Raw genomic sequence first — 4,962 nt, forward strand, 5'->3', positions numbered from 1 at the left:
TGTATATTATGATCTAAAGGCCGGGGTTGTCAAATCGTTGTAACAGGCGGCGTGTCAACTACTAACATCTCGTATCATCGATCATGCCGTATAATATAATATTATAATTTGATGGTTAGTAGGTAAAAGGGCGTAAACGCCACTTTTTTTCAAAATCGATATTTTTGCATAATGTTGTAAACGGCATTATATAACATCGATCGATCGAGCCTAAACATTGTTATCATTTGTATATTATATTCAAGAATCGATTGTTTTAATATGTGGCCGTAAACGGCATTGAATATTATTATAATAATATTAATTGGTAGTAATTATCGATCGGACGTGACAATCGTTATCGATTGTGTGTCGCCTATCGATGTTTGTTATAAAAGTAGCACATAATATTCTATACTCGGTACTTTTTTCGTGATGCATAAAGACGATCGAGTCGGCGTCACGGAGTAACAGTAAGTTACTCAGTTACTCAGTTACTGATAGCATTGTGTGTAGAAATTATTATTAATAATAATAATAATAATTTTTCGGCGTTCTGTTTTATCTATTTTTTCTATGGTCACGACGTCCCGTCCACAACAAGGCCTTTACGAACAAGACGACTCGCTTCTCGTCGGTCACCTCTGCGAAGGTTGGCACCACCGTCGCGTCATCGATCGGCGTCTCTGTCGGCGGCGGCGGCGGCTGCACAACACGGCAGAGGTCGCCGTCCGAATCGTCGATACGTTTCCATTTTCGGGGCGTTGGCCGACGGGCGTCGGCGCTCTTCGCTCTCGTAATATTTTGCTCACGGTCGGTCGCTTTCCGCTTCGCTCCTGCTGTTTTTTCAACTCTGCCATTCGGTTCGGACCGGGGTAGTTGTATTACGACTACCTTGGTCCGGAATATGGATTGCCGATCATTTCTGTTCGTGCGCCGAGACGAACGCCGTTGAAAGTCAACATCGAGTAAGTCCCGTCTTGTATATCAGTAACGCTCTCGACGATACGATTATGTTTTACCGTTTCGCCTTGATAACGTTACATGTGTTAACTATAAATTTCACTTTTCTGCTTCACTTAAAATCGTTTATTGACATTACTTAATAAATGTTTACAATTAATCATGGGCTGGTAACGGCACACACACTTGCGAACAACCTATCGCACTCTTCGAACTTCGCCGGACGTCACGGCCTTACTACTTACTAGCCACACGCTGCAACTGGCTCCCCCACGGTGTGGAGTGCCGTGATTAATTGTAAACATTTATTAAGTACCTAAGGTACTTAAACAATTTTAAGTGAAAAACAGGACAGTATTTTATGAAATTAGTTAACACTTGTAATGATGTTTTCTTGGTGCTCACCAAAACTATTGAACAACTGTATCACTAATAACGTGTTTATTATTTTTTCCTTACAGTGTTTCTATGCATCAATCAATACGGGCGGATGACATTTCAAGATGGCAGCCATATTAGCAGTAACACACTCAAATCTCAAAACTTATTATCAAAAATAATTCCTTGTTTTCACCTTCTACTGTGGTCATGGTAATATTATCTTAAACAAATCCATTTTCGTGTGCAGACTTCAGAAATATAATTATCCCGATCCTGTAACATCTGTACTCCGAGTTCAACCGTTTTTATATACGTATTCCATGCAGCCTATATGTCCAATTGCCATAGCCTTGGCACGTGTGATTCCATCCGACGAAACAACTATTTGTGGGATAGAAGTATGTGTGCCAAGGCTAGGGCATTTAGACTGCTTGGGATACGTGTGTAAAAACGTCTGTCCTTGTCGTTAATATTACATCAGAGGTGCCACTAGTAAGGATAATTAGATTATCTGAAATATGTACATGGAGGCAGGAACCGTATTGAGATTAAATTACCTGACCTTACCAACCAATAAATAATTATGTTGTTTTTTCTTGCTTTACAAACATAAATTGCCATAGTTCAAAGATATCACAGATTATATAAATATAATAACATTTTAACAAAGTCTATAATTAAATGAATTTTGTGTTCTTAATATTATTGTCTTGTTTTTATTTATTAATCTATACTTCTACTCGAATGTAACCTAATTACTCGTCAACTGAATAACAATTACTTTAATTTTGTTCACAAATTTTAAATATATTAAACATAAGAACATCTGTGTTTGTATGAGGTTATTTTTTACAACATACAATTTAATCTGAGTTAGGTACGTGCATTTTTAACTTGAAAAAATTGAAAATGCATACAATTTATATTTCATCAAATTGGATGTAAATATTTTACTATACATCAATTTTGTGGGCTGTGAGAAATTACGGAAAATAAGTTAAAGCTCACTGATCGATATATCTACCATAATTATCTACAATGTTACATATTTTAATGAATAGTGGGTACTATTAGCCATTAAGGAATATTAAATTCAAATAAAATAGAAAATTGTTAATAATATTTTTATTGTGTATATAATACATAATAATATGATCCCCGTTTTATAATGTATATTATATTGTATGTCCATATACCTTTATAAATTGGAGAACAATAATGTTGAGATTTTATCAGTAAAGGGATAAGTGTGAAATCATGTTCCATTCTTGGTGCGTCTACATTTATATTCACAGGATAGTGGTCAATATTGTACTTTTTTTTTTTTTTCAGCAATATATTAATATTTAATATTGTATAGCTCTGTAAATGATTACAATAATTTCAATTATAAATGTATCTTAAAGTGATATATTTGTCTTCTGTAGTTGCTTAGCACAGACATAATACATTAAATTAATTTTATTTAAAATTATTATTTTTTTTAAAGTAAGAACGCTTTCATTTTATAAGAGTAGAGGAATTATACAAGATAGTATATAAGAGTTAAGACAAATAGGGCATATAATTAAAAATATAATACATCATCATAGAGTGATGCATTAAATCTTAAGTTTTATTTTATTTAAAGATGAAGTACAACAATAAATTATCTATAAAAAAATTTCAAAATATATTGATAAAATTAAAAGTATTTATAGCATTTAAAAATTTAATAGATTTATATTTATTAAAATAATTAAATAGAAATAAATAATATTAAGAGGGATAATATATTTACTGTAGTTTTTATTGAATACAATAACTATAATATAACCATAATGTATGAACATTAAATGCAATTTTGATAGTTATATTAAATAATAATACATTTTCTGTATACCTAATAAGCTACGTTCATAATAATAGTATTGAAAACTAATAATTCCTTCCATCAAAACCTTCCCAGGATAATTCTACAAAAGAACTAAATATGTTTAGATAAATACACCTAAACATTATAAATGTATTAAAAATAATAGATTTAAGTGACATAATGTTGAATGTTAAGTTGAATAATGTAATTATTAAACTAAAACATGTTGAAAAAAAAATACTTAGGTATTTAATTTAAATTTATACTCGATAGCATTAGTGAGCTAACTTTTCAAAAAATACATTTTTCTTTTCATAATATTTGAAATGCTATTGTTGACCACTTAGGATATAAAACATACGTAAAGTGTTGTTACTTGATAGCTTTAATATTAGAACCAATTTACCTATTATGAATATAAGATTTAATTGATATTACACTATGTAATGAATTAAAATTTTACAAAATGAATGCAACCTTCTCAACACCAAATTACTATAATAATAATAAAATAAACTACCGATATACCATAATCATAATAACAATATAATATATATTTAATATAGGCATATAACATTGATTCAAATTTAATACATCAATCCCAGTGACCTATTCAAAAAAATGTGGCCAATCCGCTCTGTTGTAAAACTGTATATTAGGTAATTTTGGTGTTGTGTGGGTCACTCAAATGGGTGTCTTAAATTTGAAATCAATAATATTAGACCGTATTCTAATTCTACCATTGTACAGGAAAAACAATTCAGAGCGAAGATGGTCTGTCAGCATTATATTACTAATTTATATATTATAGTAATATGATAAATATATTATATTGCTATAATACGTAATATATTTTACTAATAGTAATATTTGAATTAATTCTTGAAAAAACATTGCATTTCAAAATGTGTGGTGTGTATATTGTACCAACAAAATAACTTACAAAGTAAGTAAAAAGTATTGGATTTTTTTTAACAGCATCTTTTCAGATAAGAAAGTGAATTTGGTCGGTACTTTTTTTGGCGTGGGGAGATGAAAATACCTAATAATTACAATAGTAAATAGAACAAAAATTAAGGAAAAACGCCAATTTTTACGCAAATACGTTTTTGGTGTAACTCTAAAATAAATGACTGCAGATGATATATAAATGATATGAAAATTTCACTGAATGTTTATAATAGCATTTTCTACACAGCATAAAATTAGAAATTCATAAAATTTTTATTTTTAAATCTAAGATATGAAAACTTCATACAAGATTCCTAACAAGATTTTCTTACTTAATCAAAAAAAAAAAAAAGTCGATCGAAAAGTTAAATTAAATTTTTATCAATGTTTAAAGTTCAAATGTTGACTCTATTTATCATGTTGCAATTTTCTAATTTTGCTGTTATTTAAAAACTATTAACTGAAGGTAGTTGAAATTTTTATCCAATGTTTATCTTACCATTTTCTATGCATGTTAACATTTTCAATATATTTTGACACGTTTTGGGTTATTTAAAGACTTTTTCAATTTTTATTTTTTTAGTTTTTAGATTCCGAACAAATGAATGTATTGATTTTACAATGATGTTTTTTTTAAATTTAAAATTTTTTAAAATTTTTTTTTTTTTTTGTGGCAGGTTTGGGGCAGTAAAATTGCTTCGATTTTCTTCAACAGTATCTTTTTTGATGGGAAAGTGAATCTAGTTGGTGCAATAATGTATTCAGGAGGTAAAATTCTCGATAGTTTTCAAAAGCGCCGGGAAAAACCTCATCTAAATTAAGGAGAAACAGGA

The 4,962-nt window shown here is 29.6% G+C and overlaps 1 long non-coding RNA gene across 1 annotated transcript; it reads left to right on the plus strand.

Annotated features, from left to right (window-relative positions):
* The first annotated feature begins 680 nt into the window (after window positions 1–680).
* Window positions 681–2,023, plus strand: LOC100568755. Its single transcript, XR_003839790.1, has 2 exons — window positions 681–947; window positions 1,404–2,023. It is a non-coding gene; the product is annotated as an uncharacterized LOC100568755 (long non-coding RNA).
* The last annotated feature ends 2,939 nt before the right edge of the window (window positions 2,024–4,962 follow it).

This window comes from Acyrthosiphon pisum, chromosome X (genome assembly GCF_005508785.2).
Source record: "Acyrthosiphon pisum isolate AL4f chromosome X, pea_aphid_22Mar2018_4r6ur, whole genome shotgun sequence".
In the NCBI taxonomy this organism is placed as follows: domain Eukaryota; kingdom Metazoa; phylum Arthropoda; class Insecta; order Hemiptera; family Aphididae; genus Acyrthosiphon; species Acyrthosiphon pisum.